The sequence below is a fragment of the Giraffa tippelskirchi genome, chromosome 7, assembly GCF_054371585.1.
Source record: "Giraffa tippelskirchi isolate mGirTip1 chromosome 7, T2T-mGirTip1v1.2.pri, whole genome shotgun sequence".
Classification (NCBI taxonomy): Eukaryota; Metazoa; Chordata; class Mammalia; order Artiodactyla; family Giraffidae; genus Giraffa; species Giraffa tippelskirchi.
In genome coordinates this window covers 60,051,755-60,067,317 of record NC_137281.1, presented here as the reverse complement: position 1 = coordinate 60,067,317, position 15,563 = coordinate 60,051,755, and positions in this window count along the sequence as shown.

Genomic DNA, 15,563 nt, shown 5'->3' with positions numbered 1-15,563 from the left:
ATTGTTGTCATAACAACTCAGAGTTTAAGGAAAAATCATCTTATGTGACTAAGATGAAGGAATGTAGAATAAAAAAGTTTGTCCTTTTCTCCTCCTCTAGGTCCCTGGACCCCTTTCTCCTCCACGAAGCCCTTGGACCCCATTTTCCTCCTCGAGGGCCCCAGACTCCTTATCAGCCTACCTAAGAATTAGTTCTCTCATTCCCCTTTTTCTTTCTGGAAAATATGGCTGCCAAAGGAAAAGGGATATAGCTGTCATTCTGTAGCTACTTCCTACTGGCCAGGGGCACAGAAACTAAATTGTTGAGGCAGGATATTATCCTTACCCTCATATTGAGGGTCTCTGATCCTGGGGCCCCAAATAATAGTTGGAGGAGGTGGTAAAAAAAAATAGGGGCATGAATGAACAATCATTTGTGACTTAAAATTAAAGGTTACGTTATGTCTATAGTTAATGCACAAAGTGTTACACCAGTCCATCTTAGGATCGTTAGATGTCATCAGATCAAGAAGAGGCATCACATATGATTGTTGTTGATGAAGGTATTCTCAGAGTTGAAGAAAGTCCTTTCCTTGAAGTGGAGAAACCCACCTTGGGAAGCCTCCAACTGATGAAGAACGGGAGCAGTTGCAGACCCAGCAATTAGACCAATTGTGGAATGCAGTGTAGGAGTGAGTCCAGGACAGGAAGGCATTGTCCTGAGGGCCACATGGAAGACTCAGGATTTTATGACTCAGCAGAAGCAAGCTCACATAGGTTATCAGGCCCATCTGAAAAGTAAAAAGTAAAAGCATAGAGACTAAAGACATAAAAATGACCTCACTTAGTCTCAGTCAGGGTGCAACCTTTTAATTTGAGTGTGGTCCGTCCATGAATCAGTTCCTGGCACTTTGACAGCTGTAAGAGAAGAAACAATAACCTGGTAGGGGCTTTCCCAGAGGGGCTCTAGAGATTGTCCTCCAGACCTCAATGTCTTTATCAGGACTTCTGTTCCTAGTGCAAACAATGGCTTGTCTAAGTCAGAGGCTGGGTCAGAAGTCACCTCCCAGAGTTCCTGCAATGTCTGTTGAAAAGCTGAAAGCTGAGTCTCATAGCTAATTTTAAGACTTCAGGATCTATGACAATGTCTGTGTGCAAAAATGGTCTGCCATAGAGACAGTTCAAAAGGAGACTGTCCCGTCTTCTTAGGGACAGTTTGAGCCCCCAATAAAGCTATGGATAAAACTTTAAAACAACTGTCTTGTGTTTCTTGAGTTAGCTTATACAGGTGTCACTTAAAAATGTCATTAGCCTTTTCAACCTTTCCTGAAGATTGGGCTTTCTAAGAACAGTGTAAGCGATATTCTATTCCTAGAGCTTTTGACACCCCTTGAGTTACAGCAGCTTTGAAGGCAGAGTCATTGTCACTCTGAACTTTAGAGTTTAAGATTCTGCTCACATCATGAGAAGTCAGTACAACGAGATTTCTCCCGTTAGTAAACTTAAGAACTTCAGGCACTAGCAAAGCAATAGTAGCTACAGGTTGTTGGTGAGGCCCTTGGGGTTGTGTCATCACCACCAAGGCCATTCTTTTTTTTTTTTTTTTTTTTAGTAACAAACAGATTAAATTCTGACCCTGTGGGCAGGCTTAAAGCAGGAGCCTACAGGAGAGCAGTTTGAAGTCTTACAAGCCTTTTGAGTCTCTGGAGACCAAACCAGCTTGTCAGTCTTGGTCTTTTGTATAAAGCCTAGGCAAGTCCCCCATAACCCAAAATCTAAATGTGGCAATACCCTGTAATGCCCAAGAATACTATCAATTGTCTTAAGGGCATAGGTAGAGGATGATTTAGTATAGGTTTAAGTCTAGAAAGCATCCTTCAAATCAATGACTGAAAAGTATTTGGCTCATTCTGGAATTTCAGGCCAAAAAGTACAAGGATTAGGCACCATGGGGTGTAAAGGAACCACAGCCTCTTTTATTATTCATAAATCTTGAACTAGTCTCCATTTATCTTTTGACATTTTTACACCCAAAATAAGAGTGCTGCATGGACAGTTACAGGGAGTTAATAGCCCTCGTTCCTTTAAATTTTCAGTGATGGGTTTTAACCTTTCCTTAACCTCGGGCTTTAGTGGATACTGCTTTTGATGTGGAAATGGTGAGGGTCTATGAGCTTGATAAAGACAGGAGCAGCATTTTCTGCTTGACTCACAGTTTTTCTATCAGCCCACATTCTAGAATTTTCATTTTGTTTAATTGATGAGAAAAGAGCTGGTTCCATATTCATGAAAACAGAGGCTTGGACCTTCCTCACTGTATTCCTCCCCAGAAGGGGTGAAGGAGACTCTGGCACAACTAGAAACCCATAAGAAAAATAGAACAGAGTCCCAGTTGCAGCTTAGAGGATAATTGAAATAATGTTTGGCTCATCCAGACAGCCCCATTACAGTAGTGGATTGGGTGGAAAGTGGGCCAGGGGCTTCAGTAAGCACAGAGTAATTTGCCTCAGTGTCTAAAAGGAAACTGAATGATTGGTCTCCCACAGTTATTATTACCCAGGGTTCCTCAGATGTTATTAGGATGGCGGCTTGTGTGGGGAACCCTGGGGACCCTTAGTCCTGATTGTCTTGAGAGTCTGACCCCTGGGGCCTACACCTCTGAGGGCAATCTCTCCTCCAGTGTGGTCCTTTACAGATCAGACATGGAGCCAGGAGTGGCTTAGACACCTGAGAGCAATTACACTTGAGGTGCCCCTCCTTTCTACAGTAATAGCAAGCTCATCCCTTGATACTTGGATCCCTCTGGGTATTTTTCTCCACAGGCTGTTTCAAAGCAGATATAACAGCCATTGTTTGGGCCTCAACTTTTTGTCGTGTTTTTTTTTTCCCCCTCCTTGTATCCTCTGCTGTAATAAAATGTCTGACCCAGTTATAATAGCCTAAAGATTGACTTGGTCCATACCCCTGTTTTAGTAGCTTATGGTGGATGTCTGGAGCTGACTGAGTGAGAAATCTATGTTTTAAGATCATTTTTCCATCTGTAATTTCTGAATCAAGGTTAGTAAACTTGTGGAGAGCCTCCCATAGTCTATCTAGGAATTTACGAGGAACTTCCTTCTTCTCCTTTTCTATGTCAGCCAACTTAACATAGTTTAAATTCTTAGCAAGGGCTCACTTGAGTCCTTCAAGAATACATCCAGCAGAGTGGATCTGTTATGGGAACTGCTTGGCTCGTGGTAGGGAGGTGGGCTATTCCATCTTCCCTCTTTCCCCTTGCCTCATCTTCAAGCCATTCATCTCCAAAAGTAGTAACTTCCCCCAAAACTTGAGTTTTTTTGAGTAAGAAATCAGTGACTGTCCTAAGATATACATTACATCTCTCCAAGTAAAGTTAAGCTTTGGGGATCAAACTTATCCCAGTTTTTCAAAATACATTTTAAAGGGGTAGTTCTGGAACTGCTAGCTCCCATCTGTAAGAGAGCAAAAAAGCAGCATCCACAGCTGTGGCTTTTTTCTACCAGAGTCGCCCATCCCTGCTCTAGATGGGGGTAGAGACAGATTTTCCACCGGAAGCTTTCCTTCCCTGGTTGCACTTAGTCTGTCCTTTACAATGCAGACACCTTCAGCCCTCCTCATTCTACCACCAAAATGGGGCAGAGATGCACCAGGGGGAGACCTGATGACATCCCAAACTGATTTCCAGTTCACCATTAAGACCTTGGCTAGACTTCCACTCTTCCTCTGTACCAGCTGGGGTGGAACAGAGTAGCTTTCCAGAATGTTTCCCAAGCTAGGACCACTAGGGGAATCATCCATCTTCTATGTGCCTGTGTACATTCTTTAGTGTAGTCCTGACACAGTAGAAGTGATGAGTCATAAAAGGACAAACAAAAAAAACACAAAATATCTCTTCTCTGTGTCACCGCACCAGTATATGTGATAGCAAACAAGGTGGTGGAGTGTTGGCCAGCAAGAAAAAAAGTGATTTTTGTCCTCTAGCTACTAAGGCAAATCATCCCACTTCATTTCCACAGATTCCACAAAAGGAATATCTAGGGAGATAAGACAGAAGCCACTGGGGAGCTTTATCTGGTCTGCTAAGAGGAAGAAGGAATAAGCCCACTGTACTTCCAATCTGGGATTCCCGGCCTATGTTCTTAGAAACCTCATACTTGCTAGTAGTGCTTTCATCCATATAGTTCAGAGGCACAGCTATGGCAAGGTCTTGCTTTCGGGGCTCTGTCTGTTTCTCGTATGGAAACAGCCAAAAGAGAGACGTTCTTGGAGTTAGAGCTCCACCTCACTCTTGAATGTGCTCCTAGATCTAGAACTCCACTTAGTTCCTATGTGTAGTAAGGCTGGGTGCCTCATGACTATTTCAAGTTTGTGGTGTAAGTAAAAGTACACAATAACATCATGGATCACAAGTCCTTTGAAAGTCTATGATCTGACGGAATAGGTTAGTAGTCCTAATTCCCCAGACAGTTACGAAATGGTCAAAGAGACTAGGAAAAGGTGACCAAGAAAGGAAAGTTCAGTCCACACCCTTTGCCATTTCTGGCCACTCCCCTTACAGGGACGTTGGGTGTCTCTTGGCATTGGCAGGTCGGTATGAACCCCCAACAGGCTCCCCTTGCAGGGCTGTCCTCAGTCATTACAAGGCACTACGGAACTGCAAAGCAGAGCTCAACACTCACTTTGCACAGGATGCATCTCAGGCTTTCAATCAATCACACACAGGTACACCATAGAGTTAGTAAAGTAAAGCAGAAAATGTGTATACAGAGCAGGCAGAGAGCTCTGAGTGTCCTTACCTTGTCATGAAGATCCCCAATGAGCCCCCATGATGATCTCTTACAGTGAATGGTGTCAGATTCATGATCTCTGAGGGAGAGAATTTCACTTTGGGACTAGAGACTCAGTTTCAGTCACTCAGAGCTTTGTGTTTCGAAAGTTTCATTGCAGTGAAAGCTTCTGACACAGACATCAGAAGGGGTCAGAGTGCCCCACTCGTTAGTCTTATCAGGCCTTACATACTTTTTCAATTGCTTACTAACAATAGAAAATTCTTACCAGACCCACTCCCACAACATATGTCTTAAGATAGCAAGATTAGTCTGTTATTAGAAGGTTCCTGTTGAGAAGGAGAAACATGTCCCCAAGCAAGATACATTGTTGTTATATAATCATTATACAGAGCTTAAGAAAATAAATACACTTGAGCAAGGTGAGTTGTTTTGTTGTATAATCATTAATTCTGGTCTTAAAGAAAATTAGTTTTAAAGATTGTTTTCATAACAACTCAGAATTTAAGAAAAAAAGTCTTATGTGACTAAGATGAAGGAATGTAGAAAAAAAAAAGTTTGTCCTTTTCTCCTCCTTGAGAGCCCCAGACCCCTTTCTCCTCCTCAAGTGTCCTAGACTCTTATAAACCTACCTAAGAATTAACTCTCTAACTGACATCCTCAGAGGAGAACTTTGACAACTACTTTCTTGACCTCTGGCCCTATAATCAAGGATACTCTAGTAACTCCTAAATTCTAAAACCCAAAGAAGTGTATATTTTGTCACTTATGGAGGGTTAAGAGCTCTCATTTGTATAAACTCTGAGTCCTAGAATTCCCAGTATATTTCCTCAGCTCTGAATCTTTTCCTACCAGCCCTTTTAGGGAAGAATAATAAATAGGCATGAATAGCAGGCAGAGAGTTTCCCAAAAGCACAGATAAGGCATGGGACAGGAATGATGAATAGACAGTATAGCTCATGCTGAGGAGCCCTGGATAAACTAGATCTAATTCTCAATCACTTTCTTTACTGATTATTGTACTCAACAGAGTCATTCTGATTCATTTTTCTCTCTTCAGTTATCCTTCAGTTCCATCCAAAAGGTCAGCTTAGGGCATAATTAAGTCAATTACTTTCTGAAAGGCCATCATAATAATGATTAAAGAAAATGATAGCAGGCCCCATTCATCCTGTGAGAATTATTAGCTTGTCAGTTTCAAGACTCATTGAGACAAAGGGTCAAAAAATCAAAAGATATGGTTGCTCACCAACTTATTCATTTTTCCTTTTGTTTGTGTCTGTGTGTAAAACCTATTATGACCCAGAACAATCCTAACCCTTGTCTTATTGAGGTTTATAGCCTAGTGGAAGGCATAGAAGTAAATCCAAAAATAATCCTAATAAATATACTGCCATAGATGGAGAAAGGTTATGAGAATGGGATGTACAACAGAGATCTATTTTTTTATTTTGGGGCCCAGGAAGCTCTTTCTGAAGCTCATTCTATAGGATGAGCAGGAGTTAGCCAGGTAAAGAGGCAGCATATATATGTCTTCCCAGCAGGACTTTACAGAAATTATTCTTTTCTGGGAGCTGAAAAAAGACAGAGTGGCCAGACAGCATTAGGTGACAAGCAGATGGGCATAAGATAAGGCCTGAAAAGTGAGCAGGACAGAGCAGGTAGAAACTATCACTAGAACACAGTGATAGAGTAAGAGATGAAGCAGAGAGAGCTTGGATGTCAGCACCCGAGTTTCTAAATGCTGGAACCACTGGCCATGCTGTGCTTCTTTGTGTGGATCTATGGCTTTGCAAGGCCTGGGGTGAGGACTTAAGAGTGCACTGTATACTCTGGGCAGGTGTGATACCTGCATTGCAACAAAAACTTAGGGAAATAGGGATGGGAGATGAAAATGAAAAAGAAATGAGACAGACTTTAATACCGAGTTTTTGCTCAGCCAAACTCTGATGTCAAAATGGCTTTTTATACAACATGCCAATTGCACTGGAGACAGTCTATGAGCTACCCAGATCCTCTCAACAATTTCAGCTTCCTGAGTTCTGGCCACTTGCCAGGCCTCTGCCTGTCACAGCATTCCTGCACTCTCTGTTGGGTGCAGCCTCTCCTGGGGGAGTGTACCAGGCTATGCATGGTCCCCATTGCATTTGCTGTGGCAGGAGCTAGAGCAGTTTGAGTACCATATTTTAACTCCACTGGATTATTGGAGGCTTTGGTTTCTTCAGTGGCTGTCAAGATACAAGGGGGTGAGTTATCACAACCTGGATATGTGGAGACATTGAAGACCTGTGAGGTGGATTTTGAGCAATAAGAGACAGGAAATGGAAAGAGGTTAGAAGATAAATTGTTTGATCTTCTCCCCTAAGATAGCCTGCTCTTTTTCTTCCTTTTAAAAAATATTATAGTAGAGTATAGCTGAATAACAATGTTGTGTTAATTTCAGGTACCCAACAAAGAGACTTAGCCCTGTATATACATGTATTCATTCTCCCCCAAACTCCCCTCAACATGGGTTATTTTGACACAATGTTTTCACATGCCCTCTGGGAGACATTCCATGAGACTGTGCTTGAGTTCTTGAGAAACTTGTCCATTTAGTAACTTATCATCTTTTATTTCCTGTCTCTTCTTGTGCTTTACTTTCTTTTATCCCTTACTTATCTTGCTGGGACACATCTCCCAAGAAAGCATTCTTGTTGTTGTTCAGTCACTCAGTCATGTCCGACTCTTTACAACCCCATGGACTGCAGCACGGCAGGTTTCCCTGTCCTTCATTATCTCCTGTAGGTTGCTCAAACTCATTTCCTTTGATTCTATAATGGTATCCAATCATCTCATCCTCTGTTGCTCTTTTCTCCTCCTGCCCTCAATTTTTCCCAGCATCAGGGTCTTTTTCAATGAGACAGCTCTTCACACCAGGTAGCTAAGGTACTGGAGCTTCAGCTCATCAATTATTTGGCACACAGCTTTCTTTATGGTCCAACTGTCACATCCATACATGAATACTGGAAAAACCATAGCTTTGACTATACAGAGCTTTGTTGGCAAAGTAATGTCTCTGCTTCTTAATATGTTGTTTAGGTCTATCATAGCTTTTCTTCCAAGGAACAAGCATCTTTTAATTTCATGGCTGCAGTCACCATCTGCAGTGATTTTTCAGCCCAAGAAAATAAAGTCTCTCGCTGTTTCCAAAATTCAGTAGATGTGATTCCCACAGACCTTTTGCGAACTTTCTCTAGTAAGAGAGGAAGCCTAGTGTTTTACAAAGGATGGCCTTAGGTGTCTCTAAGGAATAAACATAAACATTTCACATAAATAGTCTCTACAAATATATAACATTGTCTTTTAATGTTAATTAAGGTAGTGCATGCAAGCATACTCAGTCACGTCTGACTCTTTGTGACCCCATGGACTGAGGCCCACCAGCCTCCTCTGTCCATGGGGCTGTTCCTATAAGAATACTGGAGTGATTGTCATTTCCTCCTCTGGGAGATTTTCCTGATCCAAGGATCAAACCTGCATCTCCTATGTCTCTTGCATTGGCAGGTGGATTCCTTACCACTGAGCCACCTGGGAAGCCCTAATTAAGGTTGAGGAAGGACCACTATCTTAATATATGGACATCAGCAAGTCCATCAGCACCATCAAAATGAAGAGGTCAATATGGGGCTCTCCATGGCATAGTCAGCCTGACATGTTGAACACAGACAATCTCTACATTGAAAGGAAATTTAAATGGTGAATTTTCCCCCTCAATTGTTTCTTATTAACATGGGAATCTGATTAGAACCTGGATTCTGTGAGACCTTAAACTCATAATTTAAGAACTTTTGCTGTAAAACCATTATAAAGCAATCACATAAAGATTGATTAGCAAATTTCCAAAACAGTAGTAAACAACACAGTAGTTTAATTAGGCCATTATCTCCAAAATCTGAATATTAATAACAGTTAGAACCTAGGGAGGAAAGAGAGGCAAGGCAACAGGGAGTAGGGGAAAGAGGATAGTAATGTAGTTCAGTGCTGGCACTCTGCCTGTCTGTACTTCCACATCTGCTCTCCAGATTAACTACCCTTGAGACTCTCTGGCCATTGAGTCTTGCAAGGTCCCAGGTTTTTTCTAAAGGTCTCTATGGCTGTGGCCTTGAGATTCACTGCAGACAAATCTTATAATCAGCCTCCAACAAGAGGCCTTTAATCTTCAAAAGAAAGAAAGGCTGTTGGTGATGGAAACAATAAGATTTTTTGTGGGGACCTCATAGAATTTGGAATTGTCAGCAAGCATCTGTAACAGTGACTCTTGCCTTTTAGAAGAAACTGATAAATTTTACTCCAATTCAGACTACAGATTCTGAATGAAAGCTTTGACAAAGGAGCCCAACTAAGCTGAAATTTAACAAAGCACTACTTAGTAAGCAAACATACTGGACTCGGTTCATTTTCTTTATGATCTTACACTATCACAAGAACCTCACAAAGCTACATGGCCTCTATTCCCAAGCAGAGTAACTTGCTTGCTTAGCCTGGGGCATTGGGAACCTGTTTGTTGGGCTGCACCCCACAGGCCTACAAGGCCTGTCCTTGCCCAACTTCAAAACTGAAGAAAGAAGGACTTCCCTGGTGGTCTAGTGGATAAGACTTCATGCTCCCAATGCAGGGGGCTGGATTGATCCCTGGTCAGGTAACTAGATCTCACATGCCACAAGTAAGAGTTCGCATGCTGCAACTAAAGACTTTGCATCTTGAAACTAAAGATCCCACATATCACAACAAAGATTGAAGATCCTGTGTGCCTCAACTAAGACCCAGCACAGACTAATAATTAATTAATATTTTTTAAAAATTAAAAAACAGGAGGCGGGGCTAAGATGGCAGAGGAATAGGACGGGGAGACCACTCTCTCCTCCACAAATTTATCGAAAGAACATCTGAACACTGAGCAAACTTCACAAAACTACTTCTGAACGCTGGCAGAGGACGTCAGGCATCCACAAAGACAGCGCATTATCTTCAAAAGCAGGTAGGAGAAATTATAAAAGATAAAAAGAGAGACAAAAGAGTTAGGGACGGAGACGCGTCCCGGGGAGGGAGTCGTAAAAGAGGAGCAATTTCCAAGCACCAGGAAACCCCCTCACCAGCGGGTGTGGGGGAAGATTTCTTATCTCGGAGGGCAATGTAACTGGGAGAAAAAATAAATAAAACCCACAGATTACGTGCCTAAAGCAACTCCCAGCAAAGAACCCCAGACGCTCGCATCATCCGCCACCAGCAAGTGGGGGCTGAACGGAGAGGAGCGGGCGGCACTGCCTAGGGTAAGGACCGGGCCCGAGTGCCCTGAGGGCAATCTGAGGGAGCTAACGTGAGATAGTAACCTAAACTGTGGGACAGCCAGAGAGAGAGAACTATCCCACGAAAAGCCCAACTCTAAGGCACTGCCGACCCGCTCACAGAACAAAGGACTGAGCAATACCAGAGGATAGCTAGCCGGCTGCGGACCGCCCCATCCCCCGCCGGACACAGCAGGCAGGCGGGGCCAGCCAGAGCCGGAAAGGGGAAAACTCGGCCCCAGAGAGGGCACCCCCTACCAATCTGCAAACAGGCTCCCAGTTTCTAAGCAAAGACTGCCTGAGATCCCGGAGGGTCGACAGCCACCGGGAGGGTCGCAGCCAGAGACCAGCTCCCCAGAACCGACACAAAGCACACCGGAGCCGGGTGCACCCGTAAACCGAGGCAGGGACCAGGGAGGTGATAAGGCGCACCGCCCCAACAGGGGAGAGTGCGCTCGCCAAACTCCTGGCCGCCTGAGCAGCTCCGACCGGGAATGGCACAAGCCGCGGGCCCAACCAAGTCTGCGCCTTTGTGGAGTAACCAGGAGCCTGAACCTGAGCGGATTAGACCTGGGAAGTGCACGCATCTCAGGGCCCACTCCCCGGCCCACTCCCCGGCCGAGTAACCTGAAGCCTGAGCAGGGTAGACGGGGAAAGCACACACGCTGTGAGCGGGGCCGAACCCAGTGCGGCCGAGACACTGTGAGCTCACCACACACACGCCAGGTTTGCAGTGTTCCTCCCTCCCCACAGCACGACTGAACAAGCGAACCTAAAGAGACCACCTCCACCCCTTTGTTGCAGGGCGGAAATTAGATACTGAAGAGACCTCCGAACAGAAGCCAAATAAACAGAGGGAAGCGCCTTGGAAGTGACAGGCCAACAGATTAAAATCCCTGTAGTTAATACCGACTGCATTGAAACGGACCTATAGATCTTGAAAAGTATAAGCAGGATCAAGGATCTATCTGAAACTGAGCAGACCCCACACTGCTCACAACAGCTCCAGAGAAAGTCCGGGATATATATTTTTTTTACTATTATTATTTTTTTTTAATTTTTTTCTCTTCTTTCCTTTTTCTTCAAGTCCCCTATTACACCTTTAACTTTCATTTTCATAACCATTAACTTGCAAAAAAAAAAAAACCCTATTTTTGAAGCAAACTGCATATATATATCTTATACCTTTTGTATTTTCTTTTTTTACTGTTTTTTTCCTGCTTTACTTTTTTTACTGTTTCTTTTTTACTCTTTTACTGTTTTACTGTTTTTATTCTTTTACACTGTTTCCTTTTTTCTTTTTTTTTATATTGTAAGTTTTATAAGAGTCTAACCTCTACTCAGGATTTCTAATCTTTGTTTTACATATTTGATATGAATTTTGTACATTTAAGAACCCAATCTTTAGGACCCATTTTTACTCAGGAGTGTGATCACTGGCCTGATTACTCTCTCCCCCTATTGATGCTCTTTCTTCTCCCCCAGGGAACCTCTATCTCCCACCCTCCTCCTTCTCTTCTCAACCCAATTCTGTGAATCTCTGAGGGTGTTCTGGGTACCGGAGAACACTTCAGGAACAGGATACTGCACAGATCTCTCTCTCCCCTCTTGATTCCTCCATTTCTACTCATGCTCACCTCTATTACCTTCCTCCCCCCTCTCTATGTATCTCTGTGAACCACTCTGAGGGTTCTAGACTGTGGAAAGCACAGAGGGAAGTGCTTACCGGCTAGATTGCTCTCTCCACATTTGAATTCCCCTCTTCCCCTCCTGGTCACCTCAACCCCCCCCCCCCACCTCATCTCTCCATGTAACTCAGTGAACCTTTCTGGGTATCACTCACTGTGGAGAATCTTTTCACCATTAACCTAAAAGTTTTATTATTGATGCTGTATGGATGGAGAAGTCTTGAGGCTACTGCAAGAATAAGAGTTAAAGCAGGGGAAACATTAATTAATAAGAGACCATCTAATAGCCTCCACATATACACTGAAACCAAGCTCCACCCAAGAGCCAATATGTTCCAGAGCAAGACATACCATGCAAATTCTCCAGCAACGTAGGAACATAGCCCTGAACATCAATATACAGGCTGCCCGGAGGCACACCAAATCCATAGACATCTCAAAAATTAATACTGGTCACTCCATTGCACTCCAGAGAGCAGAAATCCAGCTCCACCCACCAGAACACCGACACAAGCTCCCCCAATCAGGAAGAATTGACAAGCCACCTGTCCAACCCCAACCACAGTGAGGAACCTCCACAATAAAGAGGAACTTCATACTACCAGAATACAGAAGGGCCACGCCTAACACAGCAATCTAAACAAGATGAAAAGGCAGAGAAATACTCAGCAAGTAAAGGAAAATGAGAAATGCCCACCAAACCAAACAAAAGAGGAAGAGATAGGGAATCTATCTGAAAAAGAATTTAGAATAATGATAATAAAAATGATCCAAAATCTTGAAAGCAAAATGGAGTTACAGATAAGTGGCCTGGAGACAAGGATTGAGAAGATGCAAGAAATGTTTATCAAGGACTTAGAAGAAATAAAAAGGAGTCAATATAGAATGAATAATGAAATAAAGGAGATAAAAGACACTCTGGAGGGAACCAACAGTAGAATAACGGAGGCAGAAGATAGGATAAGTGAGGTAGAAGATAGAATGATGGAAATAAACGAAGCAGAGAGGAAAAAAGAAAAAAGAATCAAAACAAATGAGGAAAACCTCAGGGACCTCTGGGACAATATGAAATGCCCCAACATTCGAATCATAGGAGTCCCAGAAGAAGAAGATAAAAGGAAAGGCCATGAAAAAATACTCGGGGAGATAATAGTTGAAAATTTCCCTAAAATGAGGAAAGAAATAGTCACAGAAGTCCAAGAAACCCAGAGAGTTCCAAACAGGATAAACCCAAGGCGAAACACCCCAAGACACATATTAATCAAATTAACAAAGATCAAACACAAAGAACAAATATTAAAAGCAGCAAGGGAAAAACAACAAATAACACACAAGGGGATCCCCATAAGGATAACAGCTGATCTTTCAATGGAAACCCTTCAGGCTAGAAGGGAATGGCAGGGCATACTTAAAGTAATGAAAGAGAATAATCTACAAGCCAGATTACTGTACCCAGCAAGGGTCTCATTCAGATATGAAGGAGAATTCAAAAGCTTTACAGACAAGCAAGAGCTGAGGGAATTCAGCACCACCAAATCAGCTCTCCAACAAATGCTAAAGGATCTTCTCTAAACAGGAAACACAGAAAGGATGTTTCAACACGAACTCAAAACAACAAAGTAAATGGCAACGGGATCATACTTATCAATAATTACCTTAAATGTAAATGGGTTGAATGCCCCAACCAAAAGACAAAGGCTGGCTGAATGGATACAAAAACAAGACCCCTATATATGCTGTCTACAAGAGACCCACCTCAAAACTAGGGACACACACAGGCTGAAAGTGAAGGGATGGAAAAACATATTTCATGCCAACGGAGACCAAAAGAAAGCAGGAGTCGCAATACTCATTTCAGATAAAATAGACTTTAAAATAAAGGCTGTGAAAAGGGACAAAGAAGGACACTACATAAAGATCAAAGGATCAATCCAAGAAGAAGACGTAACAATCATAAATATATATGCACCCAACGTAGGAGCACCACAATATATAAGGCAAATACTAACAAGTATGAAGGGGAGATTAACAATAACACAATAATAGTGGGAGACTTTAATACTCCACTCACGCATATGGATAGATCAACTAAACAGAAAATTAACAAGGAAACACAAACTTTAAATGATACAATAGACAAATTAGATTTAATTGATATTTACAGGACTTTCCACCCCAAAACAATCAATTTTACCTTTTTCTCAAGTGCACATGGAACTTTCTCCAGGATAGATCACATCCTGGGCCATAAGTCTAGCCTTGGTAAATTCAAAAAAATTGAAATCATCCCAGCCATCTTCTCTGACCACAATGCAGTAAGATTAGACCTCAATTACAGGAAAAAAACTATTAAAAATTCCAACTTATGGAGGCTAAACAACACGCTTCTGAATAACCAACAAATCACAGAAGAAATCAAAAAAGAAATCAAATTATGCAAAGAAACAAATGAAAATGAAAACACGACAACCCAAAACCTATGGGAAACTGTAAAAGCAGTGCTAAGGGGAAGGTTCATAGCAATACAGGCGTACCTCAAGAAACAAGAAAAAAATCAAATGAATCAACTAACTCTACACCTAAAGCAACTAGAGAAGGAAGAAATGAAGAACCCCGGGGTCAGTAGAAGGAAAGAAATCTTAAAAATTAGGGCAGAAATAAATGCAGAAGAAACAAAAGAGACCATAGCAAAAATCAACAAAACTAAAAGCTGGTTTTTCGAGAAGATAAACAAAATTGACAAGCCATTAGCCAGACTCATCAAGAAACAAAAGGAGAAGAATCAGATCAACAAAATTAGAAATGAAAATGGAGAGATCACAACAGACTCCACAGAAATACAAAGGATCATAACAGACTACTACCAACAGCTATATTCCAATAAAATGGACAACTTTGAAGAAATGGACAATTACTTAGAAAAGTATAACTTTGCAAAACTGAACCAGGAAGAAATAGAAGATCTTAACAGACCCATCACAAGCACGGAAATCGAAACCGTAATCAGAAATCTTCCAGCAAACAAAAGCCCAGGACCAGACGGCTTCACAGCGGAATTCTACCAAAAATTTAGAGAAGAGCTAACACCTATCCAACTCAAACTCTTCCAGAAAACTGCAGAAGATGGTAAACTTCCAAACTCATTCTATGAGGCCACCATTGCCCTAATTCCAAAACCAGACAAAGATGTCACAAAAAAGGAAAACTACAGGCCAATATCACTGATGAACATAGATGCAAAAATCCTTAATAAAATTCTAGCAAACAGAATCCAACATCATATTAAAAAGATCATACATCATGACCAAGTGGGCTTTATCCCAGGAATGCAAGGTTTTTTTAACATCCGCAAATCAATCAATGTAATACACCACATTAACAAATTGAAAGAAAAAAACCATATGGTTATCTCAATAGATGCAGAAAAAGCCTTTGACAAAATTCAGCATCCATTTATGATAAAAGCCCTCCAGAAAGCAGGAATAGAAGGAACATATCTCAACATAATAAAAGCTATATATGACAAACCCACAGCAAACATTATCCTCAATGGTGAAAAATTGAAAGCATTTCCCCTAAAGTCAGGAACAAGGCAAGGATGCCCACTTTCACCGCTACTATTCAACATAGTTTTGCAAGTTTTGGCCACAGCAATCAGAGCTGAAAAAGAAATAAAAGGAATACAGATAGGAAAAGAAGAAGTAAAACTCTCACTGTTTGCAGATGACATGATCCTCTACATAGAAAACCCTAAAGACTCTACT